General features: G+C 40.8%; 1 pseudogene; it reads left to right on the top strand.

The window, feature by feature from the left end:
• Positions 1-1,048: 1,048 nt before the first annotated feature.
• LOC119532675 lies at positions 1,049-6,367 on the top strand (annotated as a pseudogene).
• Positions 6,368-16,270: the final 9,903 nt, after the last annotated feature.

Below are 16,270 nucleotides of genomic sequence, written 5' to 3'. Positions count from 1 at the left end.
CCCCCAAGATGCACAGACATGAACAACTCCAAACGAATATGCCTGGGCTTGCATCTCCCAGTCTTCACACCTTACTAGACCTTCCCAAGGACTTTAGTTTCTCTAAAAATGTAAAAACTGGAAAGGAAAGTCTTCCTCAATCAACTTTGGCCCTGAGAAACAAATGTCCTAAGGCAAAGGGACACAAATGGGACAACTGTAAAGGGAGTCCATCAACTAAGTGTCCTGCCTTAAAGGCATGCACTATAAATAATTACAGTGCAATTCTGGGATGAACCTTGACTGACTTTTCAAGGGGATATTGGTGAAATCTTTAACCAAATTTGGCTAAGATAATCCTGAATTGGGGCATCTTGGGTCTAAAATCAAATGACTGTAGCAGCTCAAACCTGTCGACAGGCTCACACTGCCCTCTGGTCTCTGTGTTAACTATTGTCACTTACACGGAATTGGGTCCTCCAAATAATGTTGCATCAGGTAAGTGAAGACTATTTTAAAGGCCTTCAACTCAGAAATATGCAGTTTGTGATATGTCCAAAGGTAGAGCTTCATTTCCAAAATTTCAACTGCTTAAAAGCCTGACAATCATTTAAAGAGAATATAAGACCAACTCAGGGCCTTTGCTAAAGTAGTTGACTTTTTAAAGAAAAACAAGTAATAAATGTTACACTCTAGGTTTTCATGCCTAGTAGTCCCAAATCCCTGCTCCTAGTGGAATACTGCCAAGCAGAGAAAGTGTTTTTCTATTGAGGCAGGCTGGGGATGCACCATGATCAGAAACAGCCCAGCCTCTGCACTGTTGGGTCTTACCAGAGAAATTGATTCCAGTCCTGAAGGGCAACAAAGGCCCCTAAAGAAGGACATTTCAGCTGAGCTGGGTTGACTGGACACAACAGCAGAGGCTCAAATGGGAGACAGCATGTTCTGAGAGATGGCAAGTTCATCTGGAAGGTGGAAAGGAAGTAGGAGCTGGGCATGTCCAGAGCACCTGAGGATGTTTGGTATTCTCTGGAAGAAGCCACTAAACGGTTTTAACTCACAGAGTAACATGGTCAGATTCAGACTCCAAAAAGACATTGCATTGGCCAGTGCTCCAGCCAGGTGAGAGCAACCAATGCATGACCAAAGACTGGAGTGTGAGCCAGGAAAGAGATGTAAGGGACAGCCCTGGGAGAGCTGGCAAAGCAGAGTAAGTTCTGTAGATCAATAACATTGGATCAGTGTTACCAAATTTTGATTACTGTAGTTATGAAGAGAGCATCCTTGTTCTTTGGAAATATACACTAAAGTATTTAGGGGTAAAGGGGAATTGTATTGGCAATTCTCAAATAAAAAAATCTTTAGATACATGAATGATAAAGCAAATGTGGTAAAATGCTAATAATTGCTGAAGTGTTAAAGGGATTCTTTGTGCTATTCTTGCAAGTTTTGTGTGTTTAAAATCATATCAAAATAAGAAGTTGCTAAAATGAATGAATTAGTTATGAGGCACTGGGTTGTAAGGTGGGAAGTGGCCAGTAGAGTGGTAAGCATGCAGGAATAAGGCAGACCAGTAAGGAGGCAGTGATTGGTGAACACAGGTAGAGTCAAAGGACATTTAGGAGGTAGAACAGACAGAACTCAGTGATGGAATAAACATGGGGGAAGAGGGTAAAGGAAAGATCATAGTAACCCTATCTTCTGGTTTGTGGGGCTAGCTGGATGCTGATGCCATGTGCCAAGATAACACAAGAGGGGGACCAGGTTGGGGGAGGACAAAAACCACTCTGCAAGTTCAGTTTAAGGTGCCTTTCTGTTCCCAGCCAGAGCAGTCAAGTGGGGGCGTCCGAGGCTTGTGGACACAGCCTGGGCCAGAAGTGCCAAGTAGTGGACAACAGCTAGAAACAAGATCATACTTCTGCCACTTATGGTCCATGTGACTTGGCACAATTCACTGAATTCCCAGACTTCGATTTCTCATTTATAAAAATACATTGCAGAATTCTGTAAGGATGAAATGAGGTAGTATATAACAAGAACTTAATAGTAGTAGACACTGAATTAAATCTAGCCATTGATGAATACAGAACCCAAGTATAAACACATGGATATCCTTGAGGAATATTTTCTTCAAGCTGTGAAAACTTCACTCTGTAGGTTCCTCCATTATGGTAATAAATTTTAGGTATTAAGTGAGGTTCATTGCCCTTCCATTCAGACAGAAATTGTAGACATGGATCCAGTTATCTTAGGGTGTTTCTCAGTCGGGCAGGGGCAGGATTTTGCCCCCCAAAGGACATTTGGCAATGTCTGGAGACATGTTTGGCTCTTGCAAGAGGGGAATGGGGCTGGTACTTGGCATCTAGTTGGTAGAAGCATCCTACAATGCACAGGATAGCCTCCCAATTACAAAGAATTATGTCAATAGTGTGAGGTTGAGAAATCTTGTCTTACAGGGATCAATATCAGAGAAAAATGTCTTATATGCCACAGATTTTAGTTGTAGGACCCAAGCCAAAGCCCAAGGAAATGAGAGCATAGATCTTTTCTTTATTCATAAACCATAGAGAAGTAGAGAATGCATGATGCCTTAAAAGCAGTTTCCCACCCTCCACCCCCCAAATTAGTTCAATCACAAGGAAGAAGAAAATCAATTTAGGCTTGATGAGCCGAGGCACTGGTGAGTGCCTGAGATGTGGCCTCCCATACTGTGCAGGAATTGCAAAATGAACCCCAGATAATGTTTGGGTATTACAGAGCAAAAGGAACTAAGCCTGGATTACCAGGGTATATGCTCTGCTCTATGTGCTGTGTGAGGTGTGTGAGTAAACTGGGAGGGAATTGTCCAGACAAACCGCAGGTGCCATGTAAACCCATATGCTGCAACAAAAGCAGCCTGGAGTTCCAAGGTCCTTAAAGGGAAAAGACTGAAAGAGCTAACCCATGGAAAAGGCATGGGGTGGGAACAAAAGCACAAGGACAACTATACTGAAGCTGCTGCAAACAGAGCAGAACTGGACGCAGCACAGAGCTGCCTTTGCCTGTAGACCTCCAAATGCATGGTGGCAGAGAGCATCCAGTGACCCAAAAATTCTGCCCAATCTAGCGTATGAACAACTTGTCCTGTCCCGCTGAAAGAGAGAAAGAGAAGGGAGCATTGGTGACAGAGGGCATAAAAGGAAAGCCCACATCTCTGTTCAAGGTGGGAAAAGGCAGAGCCCACTGAGAATTTGTATGAGCTAGTTTAATATGGATACGGGGCACTTTTACATATTTTGTTCTGCTCCCAAGGGAAAATGAAGGCTTAAGAACTGTGGTTTCCATTATGTATGAACGTCTTTGTACATCTGAATCTTGTGCAATTTAATTGTGTGGAATGCAAAGCTAGTGCATTTGCTTGCCCAGAAAGCAAATCTGGCTGTGAGAACTCTGGCTTGGATGGATTCTTTCATCTTTTTCAAAACTCCAAATTGACAATTCAGGTCAATTAGGCTTTTCTTTCACATGTTCTCAATTATTATTTTCATACAGAGCATTGCTACTATCACTCACGCCAAGGAATAGAGAAAACTTTAATAATAAAAATGTTATTTATTTTTGAAGTTTGGGTTTGTGTAAAGAGACAGGGACACTGTACCCTGTCTGTCCCACTGAATACATGCTAAAATCCTGGATGCACAGAGCAGCTATCTGGAGGCCCTAAAAAGCACAGAGTAACAGGGGAATTGGAAAAGGAGATCAGAACTGTAAGTACCAGTCAACCAGCAGCCATAAACAAATCTTAAGAAATTTAAAACTATTGAAATCATACAAAGTATGTTTTCTGATCATAATGGAATTAATCCAGAAATCAATAAAAGATAACAGGACAACACACTTCTAGATAACCAATGGGTCAAAGAGGAAATCTCAAAAGAAATAGAAGAAAGAGAATTGTAGGAAGATGGAAGATTAGAGAGCACCAGGACTCAGTCCTTTCACCAAAACAACTATTAAACAAGCAGAAACTGTCTGAAACAACTATTTTGAAACTGAGGAGGCCATAAGAACACTGTAGAACATCCAGGGAAGAGCCAGAGGAAGAGCTCATAGTTTACAGTAAAGAACAGTAAATTGCTCCCTCCACACTGCAGCTGACTGGCACCCACCCCCCACTCTCACCCAGGCTACCATGAGATCTAGCCCCTAGCTAGCTCACTGGTCAGAAAGGGACACAAAAATCCTGTTCCTCAAGAACAGGGGTGGGCATGACCAATCACTGATCACAGCTTTTGACTAATGGGTCTCAGCACTGAGGGCAGCCATTGTTTCAACCTGTCCGAGACACGAGTGGTGGCAGTGGGAACTTAAAGATGCTATGCTTCCTCAGGGCTGCAAGGGACAGTTAGCTGCAGGGCTGCATTTACTAAGCAAGCCACAAAAGCTTAGTTCTGAGTAGCCATTGGAGAAGCTGTTAGCACCCTTCCTGACCTTCTCTCTCCAGGGCACAGTGCAGCTGGTTGCACCCCAAATACATGTCCCTGACCCTGTGTTGGCTTTAAAGACTGACTTGGGAAAGTGCACTCCAGGGTGCTCTTCTCCCAGAATTTTATTTCCAGACAGAAGCAGCATGAGGCAATGAAAGGAGTGTGAAATACTATTCAGACAGTCTGAAACAAAGACCTGCTGGATTCAAACACCTGGGAGAGGGAGATCTGTCTCCAGGGAAACAGAGGTTACAACAAAACTATAAACAGGAGAGAACTACAAAACAACTAAAAAGCAAAGACCCAGGACAAGACAGACGCCCAGAAAGACAGGGAAAACCCTGCACACTGAATTCTCCTAGGGCACACCTTCCTCATAGAAGGGCTGAAGCTCAAGAAAATCCCTGTCTTATCACCAACTTGTTAGAAAACCAAGAAACAGATATCTCAGGGAATAAATCCCACAGTTACTGTTTTAAAATATTAAAAAGTACAGCATGAAACAAGAAAGCAAGATAAAGAAACCATAAAAGATGGCCCAACCACAGTTAGAGCATAAAATCCAGAAAACACAAATAAAGATGATGAGTGTTTAAGGAGTTGAATGATACTATAAAGAACCAAAGGATATCAGAAAAACAATGAATGAGCAATTGAGTAAAGAGATAGAAATTGTTAAAAGCAACCAAACAGAACTGAAGCTGAAGAACACAATAACTGAAATGAAAAATGCCCAGGAGGGTTTCAAGAACAGGTTGGAGATGGAAGAAGAAAGAATCAGTGAACTTGAAGACAAGACACCTGAAATGAGTCAGGCTGAAGAGCAGAAAAAAAAATATATGTGTTAAAATCAAAAATAGCCCAAGACACCTCTGGGACACCATCAAACACACCAATATATGCATTATGGGTGTCCCAGAAGGAGAAGAAAGAGAGATAGGGGCAGAAGCAATATTCAAAGAAAAATTGATGGAGAACTTCCCAAACTTAGCAAAAGACATGAATATGCACACTCAAGAAGCCCAGAGAACATCAAAAAGGATAAATGTGAAGAAAAATACACCCCATTACATATTGATCACACTATTGAGTGCAAAGGATGTGGAAAGAGTTCTGAAAGCTACAAGAGAAAAGCAACACATTAAGTACAAGGGAGTCCCAATTAGATTGAGTGCTAATTTCACATCAGATGCCATGGAGGTAAGAAGGCAGTGGAATACTTAAAGTGCTTAAGAAAAACAAATGCCAGCCAAGAATATTATATACAGCAAGACTCTCTCAAAAATGAGGGAAATTTTGCTCAAGCACCAACATTGAGGATGCAATATCAGGGCTTTCTCATCCACTGCTTGGGCCACCACTTGCCTTGCTGCGCTCTGTGTGGTGTCCATGGCTGACAACAGGACCCTCATTCCGATTGTGATTGGACCTGTGACCTCAGGGCCCACTGCCAAGATTTTCCCGACGCCCCTGGCAAACCACCTCCGGCCACCATTTTAGCACCAGCAATCAGTGAAAGCTACAACTTCTTATCCTGTGTCAGTGCTAGCATTGCTAATACTACCTGCTTCTGGATAGAATGTAAAGAAGGTAAGAGCTACTGTTCACATAATTCAGCAGCTAGTGATTGCCATGTGGTGAATGGCACAGAATTCTGTTCTGCTCCCACTGCCACTCCATTGCCAACCAATTCTACAGCTAAAACCACAACTCAGCCTACCTCTCCTACAGCTTCCCCCACGGTGACTACGTCAGATACAACAAATACCACTTTGACTCCAACCTCACAACCTGCACAGAAGTCTACCTATGATGCAGCCAGTTATATTGAGGGAATTATCCTTGTCTTGGGTATTCAGGCTGTAATTTTCTTTCTTTATAAATTCTGCAAATCTAAAGAAAGAAATTACTACACTCTGTAAAACATCATCAAATTAACACAGATTGGTGGTTCATTTGAGTAATTCATTGAAACAAAAATACTATCTTTTAAGATATCCCACATGGAAGATGCTATTTCATGATCTTTAAATTTCCAAAGGATGCACATAGGATAATTTGGAGCATCATCCTTGAAAAATCAGTTAAATCACTTTGCTCTACAGAAATATTTAAAACATTCTGCATGAATCCTATGGCTGTCTTCTTTTATTTTAAATGGCTGCTGCTGTGGGATTATGTTCTCTCTTCTTGACATGCCAAATGTAACCTTTTGTAAGTGATGGAAAATGTTGTCCTGAGCAGACAATCTCATGACTCTTCGCAGTTTAAATTTAGTCATTTTAAGGCTTGAAAGCTGTGTTACTTTCATCCTAACTCAGGATATAGTTTAGTGGCCAGAATTGAGAAGAATGTGCCAAATGAGCATCAATCAGGTGGATTTGGGGCTACCATTTAAAACATGGAATAAATGTATAAATTTAATAGTACTTAACTTTATCCTTAGGAGGAGGGGCAAGATGGTGGAGTGGTGAGGTGTAGGTTTTAGTTACTCCTCCAGGGCAGTAGGTAGAAAGCCAGGAACTGCATGGACCAGACACTGGAGAGCAATTTGACTTTAGGCATACTTCATGCAACACTCATGAATGTGTGGAACAGCTGAGATCAGCAAAATCTGTAAGTTCTCATGGCCAGGGGACCTGTGCCCCTCCCTGACAGGCTCAGTCCCATAGGATGAGGGGCCATCAGTGCTGAGAACTAGGAGGGAGAATGACAGTTGTGGCTCTGATTGAAAACTCAGACTCCTGATTGAAACTCCAAAGATAGATAGACTGAGACCAGACACCAGAGAATCCAGGAGCAGTCAGCCCAACTCCAAGAGATAGGGCTAGCAAAAACAGCCCAAAAAAAAAAAACCCCAAAAATAAAAACAGAGACTTTTTGGAGTTCTGGTGAATGTAAAATGGAGAAGGGCAGAATTCAAACAGAATCAGACACATATGCAAATCCAGAGGACAAGTTCCCTTGTCTGAAGAGCTGGTTTCTCTGCTTTCTTGATTCTTCCTTAATGGCCCTAATCTCCTTGTCTCTTAGCATTTCAATAGCAATTAGATGTGCAAGGAGGGCCCTTCTTTTCCTTTTTTTTTTTTTTTAAATCTTTTTCTCTTTTTCTAAAGCGATTAATCTAAGAAGCCCATTACAGAAAGCCTCAAAGACTTGCAATTTGGGCCAAGGCAAGAACAGAGCTAAGATAGCTCTGAGAGACAAAGCAACAAATCTAGTGACTGAGAAAATTTGTTAAACATCAAACTTCCCAAGAAAAGGGGGGCATCCCTTACACCCCTCTTCCTGGAGGGCTGGGAATGATCCTGTCTGGTGCCAGTGCCACAACCCAGAACTGCCCCAAACAACCCAGTATGACCAGAATTGTTTCTAACTCCAACAACACATGGACACAACAATAAATTGGGCTGGACAATAGCCTTTCATGCACCAACAGCTAATTGTCCCAGAGCTGAGAAGGCAGAGCTGTGTGAAAAGGGGGAAATTAAAATGCCCATTCAACATCCTTTCAGCAGACTGGGAATGCCCCTACATGGCCCTGTGGCCCAGAACTTCCCTTGGGGGATGGCACTCACTTGTGACATAGCACAGTCTTCCTGCAGCAGAGGACCTAGGAGTGCATGGCTTGGAAGAGGGACCCACTCGCAAGTACCAGGGACCATATGCCAATACCAAGGACTTGTGGGTCAGCAGAAGAGACAAACTGTGGCAAGACTGAACTGAAGGATTAGACTATTGCAACAGCTTTAAATCTCCAGTAACACCTGGGAGAGTTGATTATTAAGGCCGCCCTCCCTCCCTAACTGCCCCACATTCAGGGTGGGCAGTACCAACTACAGACACAAACTTGGTGCACCATTTGGACCCTACAAGACTCACACCCCCACTCACCACAAAGACAAAGTTGGGGAGAACTGGCTTGAGGGGAATCAGTGGCTTGCAGATGCCACCTGCTGGTTTGATAGAGAAAGTGTACTCCATGAACCTGTAGATTTGACAAATTAGAGATAAGGGTTTGAATCAGTCTACATATCCTAAAAGAACCCTATGAAGTTTAGCAATGCCAAGAGGCAAAAAACAACAGAAAATTTTAAAGCATTTGAAAAAAGCAGATGATATGGATAACCCAAACCTAAACACCCAAATCAAAAGACCAGAGGAGACACAGTACTTGGAGCAATTAATCAAAGAACTAAAGATAAACAATGAGAGCATGGCACAGGATATAAAAGACATGAAGAAAACCCTAGAAGACTATAAAGAAGAAATTGCAAGAGTAAATAAAAAAAAAAAGATCTTATGGAAATAAAAGAAACTGTTGACCAAATTAAAAAGATTCTGGATACTCATAGTACAAGAATAGAGGAAGCTGAACAGTGATTCAGTGACCTTGAGGATGACAGAGTGAAAAAATGAAAGAACAAAAGAAAGAATGGGGAAAAACTGAAAAAATCAAAATGGACCTCAGGGATATGATAGATAATATAAAATGTCCAAATATAAGAGTCATTGGTATTCCAGAAGGGGAAGAGATGGGTAAAGGTCTAGGAAGAGCATTCAAAGAAATAGTTGGGGAAAACTTCCCAAATCTCCTAAACAACATAAATACACAAATCATAAATGCCCAGCAAACTCCAAATAGAATAAATACAAATAAACCCACTCTGAGACATATTCTGATCAGATTGTCAAATACTGAAAAGAAGGAGCAAGTTCTGAAAGCAGAAAGAGAAAAGCAATTCACCACTTACAAAGGAAACAGCATAAGACTAAGCAGTGACTACTCAGCAGCCACCATGGAGGTGAGCAGGTAGTGGTGTGACATATTTAAAATTCTGAGAGAGGAAAATTGCCAAACAAGAATTCTTTATCCAGCAAAGCTCTCCTTCAAATTTCAGGGAGAGCTTAAATCTTTCGCAGACAAACAAATGCTGAGAGAATTTGCTAACAAGAGACCTGCCTTACTTGAGATGCTAAAGGAAGCCCTACCAACAGAGAAACAAAGGAGAGAGAGATGGAGAAAGGTTCAGTACTAAAGAGATTCAGTATGGGCATGTTAAAGGACATTAAGAGAGAGAGAGGGAAAAAATATATCTGACAAATATAGACCATGCATTTCCATGGAAACAACCTAATTCAAATGTTCCAACTTAATCCCCACTAATATGTCTGCCCCACAAGATTGCATCAAAGAATATGACTTTTTCTGGGGGACATAATACATTCAAACCAGCACACTGCCCAATTATAAAATGGGCAAAAGATATGAAAAGACAATTCTCTGAAGAGGAAATACAAATGGCCAAAAACACATAAAAAATGTTCATCTTCACTAGCTGTTAGGGAGATGCAAACTAAGACCACAATGAGATATCATCTCACATCAATTAGATTGGTTGACATTAAACAAACAGAAAACTACAAATGCTGGAGAGGATGTGGAGAAATTGGAACACTTATTCATTGTTGGTGGGACTGTATAATTGTACAGCCACTCTGGAAGACATTCTGGTGGTTCCTTAGAAAACTAGATATAGAGTTACCCTTCGATCTAGCAATTTCACTTCTCAGTCTATACCCAGAAGATGTGAAAGCAGTGACATGAACAGGTATCTGTACACTGATGTCCACAGCAGCATTATTCACAATAACCAAGAGATGGAAACAATCCAACTGTCCTTCAACAGAAAAGTGGATAAACAAAATGTGGCATATACATGTGATGGAATACTATGCAGCAGTAAGATGGAACAATGTTGTGAAACATATGAGAACATGGATGAAACTTGAAGACATAATGCTGAGTGAAATAAGCTAGGCAAAAAGAGAGATACTGTATGTTACCACTAACGTGAATGCTGTGAAAAATGTAGGATAAATTGCTTACATTGTAGAATGTAGGGAACCTAGAAATAGACAGCAAATTGTGAAAGGGGAACAGTAATCTAATAAGAACATATAAGTTATTGAGGCCAAACAATGTTATGAGAATCCTCAGGAATGACTATGGCTTGTTAATTTTTACAGGGTATGGTAGGAACAAGTTGACAGCAATGTAGGTATTTTAGGTTATTTGTTTTTCTTATTCCTTTGGCTATAGTTTATTTATTTTCTTGGGGATAGGGTAGGAACATGTTGGAAGCAATGTAGTTATTTTAGGTTATTTGTTTTTTCTTATTTTTTTGTCTTCGTTTTGTTTGAAATGTTTTAGTATTGTTTGTTTTTTAATTTTTTGATAAATTTAAAAAAATGAATGAGTATTTAAAAAAGTAAGTAAGAGAACAATGGGGTAGGAGGGGAATGGTATGTTTTGGATGTTCTTTCTTTGAATTTTTATTTTATGTTTTTGAGTGAAAGTTATCACTGTTATGTAAATATGTTAAAGTTCACAGTAAACATGCACTAAATTAAACAAAGCTCACCTTTCTTCAGTTTGTAACAATACATTCACCATTTCTGTGTAAGTCCTCAACACAAGTATCTTTAGAGTCCATATTTCTATCAACAGTCTCTTCAAAGCAATCTAGGCCTTTTCTATCAAGTGCCTCACAATTCTTCCAGAATCTTCCCCTTATCCATTTAAAAAGCTGTTCCAACAAGTTTGGTATTTGCAAACTCAGCAGGAGCACCCGACTCTCAGCACCAAAATCTGTTCCAGTTTGCTAGAGCTGCTGTTATGCAAAATACCAGAAATGGATTGGCTTTTATATAAGGGATTTATTAGGTTACAAAGTTACAGTTCTAAGGCATTGGAGTGTAGAGGCTGAGGGGCCAACAAGATGATACCTTCACTGAAGAATGGCCGATGGTGTCTGGAATACCTCTGTCAGCTGAAAGGCATGTGGCTGACATCTTCTGGTCCTTTGCTCCTGGGCTGTGTTTCAAAATGGCTTTCTCCAAACTGTCCCTGGGGAGCTCTCTTTGCTCCTCTCTCAGCTTCTGTGCATCCCTACTGCTTTCTCCCAGGCCATTTCTTTCTAAGTGTCTGGGGGCTCTTTCTTAGCTTCTCTGGGGCAAACTCTGCTTAGCATCTCCAAATATCCTTCAGTCCAAAACTCCTAGCATCAGCAGCATCTGGGTCTGTGTTGGCTCTTAGCTTCTCTCTTAAATATTCCAGTGAACTAATCAAGATCCACACTGAATGGGCAGGGCCACACCTCCATGGAAATAATTCTATCAGAATATTACCCACAGTTGAGTGGGTCACATCTCCATGGAAACATTCAAACAAAAGTTTCCACCCAAGAATATTGTATTAAAAGATCATGGCTTTTGTGTGGGGCATAGTATATCCAAACCGCCACAGATGGTATATGGAAAAAAATAGAATTAAAACAAAATAAGATCTGCAGTAACACTGTAATAGTCTTCATTAATTTTAATAAAGGCAATACACCAAAGCTAAATGTAAATAAGAGGGTGATATAAGGGAGAAGTATGAGATTTTTTCCTTCTTTCTTTTCAGAAGAAATGCGAATGTTCTCATATAGACTACGGTGATGAATGCATAACTATGTGATTATACCAGGACCGATATTGTATGGTTTCACTAATATGAACTAACTATAATGAGCAAACTCTGAGAGGTAAAGTCAAAAGCATAGGTTTTTGGGAGATACAAAGAGGGCAGAGATTGAGAAATTGATGTTTAAGGAGTACAGAATGTAAAATATTCTTGATTGTAAAGGTTCAGAAATGGGTAGCACAATACTGTGCAATGGTACACTGATTGTACATATAGGATGGATTGTATCATGTGTGAATAAAACCGTTTAAAAAATAGACAGTAGAGGGCGGGGCAAGATGGCGGACTGGTGAGCTGTATGTTTTAGTTACTCCTCCAGGAAAGTAGGTAGAAAGCCAGGAACAGCGTGGACTGGACACCACAGAGCAATCTGACTTTGGGCATACTTCATACAACACTCATGAAAACATGGAACTGCTGAGATCAGCGAAATATGTAAGTTTTTGTGGCCAGGGGACCTGCACCCCTCCCTGCCAGGCTCAGTCCCATGGGAGGAGGGGCTGTCAGCTCTGGGAAGGAGAAGGGAGAACTGCAGTGGCAGCCCTGATCGGAAACTCATTCTACTGATCCAAACTCCAACCATAGATGGACTGAGACCAGACACCAGAGAATCTGAGAGCAGCCAGCCCAGCAGAGAGGAGACAGGCATAGAAAAAAAACAACATGAAAAACTCCAAAATAAAAGCAGAGGATTTTTGGAGTTCTGGTGAACATAGAAAGGGGAAGGGCAGAGCTCAGGCCCTGAGGCTCATATGCAAATCCTGAAGAAAAGCTGATCTCTCTGCCCTGTGGACCTTTCCTTAATGGCCCTAATTGCTTTGTCTCTTACCATTTCAATAACCCATTAGATCTCTGAGGAGGGCCCTTTTTTTTAATCCTTTTTTCTTTTTCTAAAACAATTACTCTAAGAAGCCCAATACAGAAAGCTTCAAAGACTTGCAATTTGGGCAGGTCAAGACAAGAGCAGAACTAAGAGAGCTCTGAGACAAAAGGCAATAATCCAGTGGCTGAGAAAATTCACTAAACACCACAACTTCCCAAGAAAAGGGGGGCGTCCGCTCACAGCCATCATCCTGGAGGACAGGAAACACTCCTGCCCATCGCCAGCCCCATAGCCCAGAGCTGCCCCAGACAACCCAGTGTGACGGAAGTGCTTCAAATAACAGACACACACCACAAAACTGGGTGTGGACATTAGCCTTCCCTGCAACCTCAGCTGATTGTCCCAGAGTTGGGAAGGTGGAGCAGTGTGAATTAACAAAGCCCCACTCAGCCATCATTTGAGCAGACTGGGAGCCTCCCTACACAGCCCAGCAGCCCAGAACTGCCCTGGGGGGACGGCACTCACCTGTGACATAGCACAGTCATCCCTCAACAGAGGACCCGGGGTGCACGGCCTGGAAGAGGGGCCCACTTGCAAGTCTCAGGAGCCATACGCCAATACCAAGGACTTGTGGGTCAGTGGCAGAGACAAACTGTGGCAGGACTGAACTGAAGGATTAGACTATTGCAGCAGCTTTAAAACTCTAGGATCACCAGGGAGATTTTATTGTTAGGGCCACCCCCCCTCCCTGACTGCCCAGAAACACGCCGCATATACAGGGCAGGGAACACCAACTACACACGCAAGCTTGGTACACCAATTGGACCCCACAAGACTCACTCCCCCACTCACCAAAAAGGCTAAGCAGGGGAGAACTGGCTTGTGGAGAACAGGTGGCTCGTGGATGCCACCTGCTGGTTAGTTAGAGAAAGTGTACTCTACGAAGCTGTAGATCTGATAAATTAGAGATAAGGACTTCAATTGGTCTACAAATCCTAAAAGAACCCTATCAAGTTCAGCTAATGCCAAGAGGCCAAAAACAACAGAAAATTATAAAGCATATGAAAAAACCAGACGATATGGATAACCCAAGCCCAAGCACCCAAATCAAAAGATCAGAAGAGACACAGCACCTAGAGCAGCTACTCAAAGAACTCAAGATGAACAATCAGACCATAGTACGGGATACAAAGGAAATCAAGAAGACCCTAGAAGAGCATAAAGAAGACATTGCAAGACTAAATAAAAAAATGGATGATCTTATGGAAATTAAAGAAACTGTTAACCAAATTAAAAAGATTCTGGACACTCATAGTACAAGACTAGAGGAAGTTGAACAACGAATCAGTGACCTGGAAGATGACAGAATGGAAAATGAAAGCATAAAAGAAAGAATGGGGAAAAAATTGAAAAAATTGAAATGAACCTCAGGGATATGATAGATGATATGAAACGTCCGAATATAATACTCATTGGTGTTCCAGAAGGGGAAGAAAAGGGTAAAGGTCTAGGAAGAGTATTCAAAGAAATTGTTGGGGAAAACTTCCCAAATCTTCTAAACAACATAAATACACAAATCATAAATGCTCAGCGAACTCCAAATAGAATAAATCCAAATAAACCCACTCCGAGACATATTCTGATCACACTGTCAAACACCGAAGAGAAGGAGCAAGTTCTGAAAGCAGCAAGAGAAAAGCAATTCACCACATACAAAGGAAACAGCATAAGACTAAGTAGTGACTACTCAGCAGCCACCATGGAGGCGAGAAGGCAGTGGCACAATATATTTAAAATTCTGAGTGAGAAAAATTTCCAACCAAGAATACGTTATCCAGCAAAGCTCTCCTTCAAATTTGAGGGAGAGTTTAAATTTTTCACAGACAAACAAATGCTGAGAGAATTTGCTAACAAGAGACCTGCCCTACTGGAGATACCAAAGGGAGCCCTACAGACAGAGAAACAAAGAAAGGACAGAGAAACTTGGAGAAAGGTTCAGTACTAAAGAGATTTGGTATGGGTACAATAAAGGATATTAATAGAGAGAGGGGAAAAATATATATGACAAACATAAACCAAAGGATAAGATGGCTGATTCAAGAAATGCCTTCACGGTTATAACGTTGAATGTAAATGGATTAAATGCCCCAATTAAAAGATATAGATTCACAGAATGGATCAAAAAAAAACGAACCATCAATATGTTGCATACAAGAGACTCATCTTAGACACAGGGACACAAAGAAATTGAAAGTGAAAGGATGGAAAAAAAATATTTCATGCAAGCTACAGCCAAAAGAAAGCAGGTGTAGCAATATTAATCTCAGATAAAATAGACTTTAAATGCAGGGATGTTTTGAGAGACAAAGAAGGCCACAACATACTAATAAAAGGGGCAATTCAACAAGAAGAAATAACAATCATAAATGTCTATGCACCCAATCAAGGTGCCACAAAATACATGAGAGAAACACTGGCAAAACTAAAGGAAGCAATTGATGTTTCCACAATAATTGTGGGAGACTTCAACACATCACTCTCTCCTATACATAGACCAACCAGACAGAAGACCAATAAGGAAATTGAAAACCTAAACAATCTGATAAATGAATTAGATTTAACAGACATGTACAGGACATTACATCCCAAATCACCAGGATACACATACTTTTCTAGTGCTCACGGAACTTTCTCCAGAATAGATCATATGCTGGGACATAAAACAAGCCTCAATAAATTTAAAAAGATTGAAATTATTCAAAGCACATTCTCTGACCACAATGGAATACAATTAGAAGTCAATAACCAACAGAGACTTAGAAAATTCACAAATACCTGGAGGTTAAACAACACACTCCTAAACAATCAGTGGGTTAAAGAAGAAATACCAAGAGAAATTGCTAAATATATAGAGATGAATGAAAATGAGAACACAACATACCAAAACCTATGGAATGCAGCAAAAGCAGTGCTGAGGGGGAAATTTATACCACTAAATGCATATATTAAAAAGGAAGAAAGAGCCAAAATCAAAGAACTAACGGATCAACTGAAGAAGCTAGAAAATGAACAGCAAACCAATCCTAAACCAAGTAGAAGAAAAGAAATAACAAGGATTAAAGCAGAAATAAATGATATAGAGGACAAAACAACAATAGAGAGGAAAAATATCACCAAAATTGGTTCTTTGAGAAGATCAACAAGATTGACAAGCCCCTAGCTAGACTGACAAAATCAAAAAGAGAGAAGATCCATATAAACAAAATAATGAATGAAAAAGGTGACATAACTGCAGATCCTGAAGAAATTAAAAAAATTATAAGAGGATACTATGAACAACTCTATGGCAACAAACTGGATAATGTAGAGGAAATGGACAATTTCCTGGAAACATATGAACAACTTAGACTGACCAGAGAAGAAATAAAAGACCTCAGTCAACCCATTACAAGCAAAGAGATCCAATCAGTCATC

The sequence above is a fragment of the Choloepus didactylus genome, chromosome 4, assembly GCF_015220235.1.
Source record: "Choloepus didactylus isolate mChoDid1 chromosome 4, mChoDid1.pri, whole genome shotgun sequence".
NCBI classification, from domain to species: Eukaryota; Metazoa; Chordata; class Mammalia; order Pilosa; family Megalonychidae; genus Choloepus; species Choloepus didactylus.
This window is presented reverse-complemented; position numbering and strand designations above follow the sequence as displayed.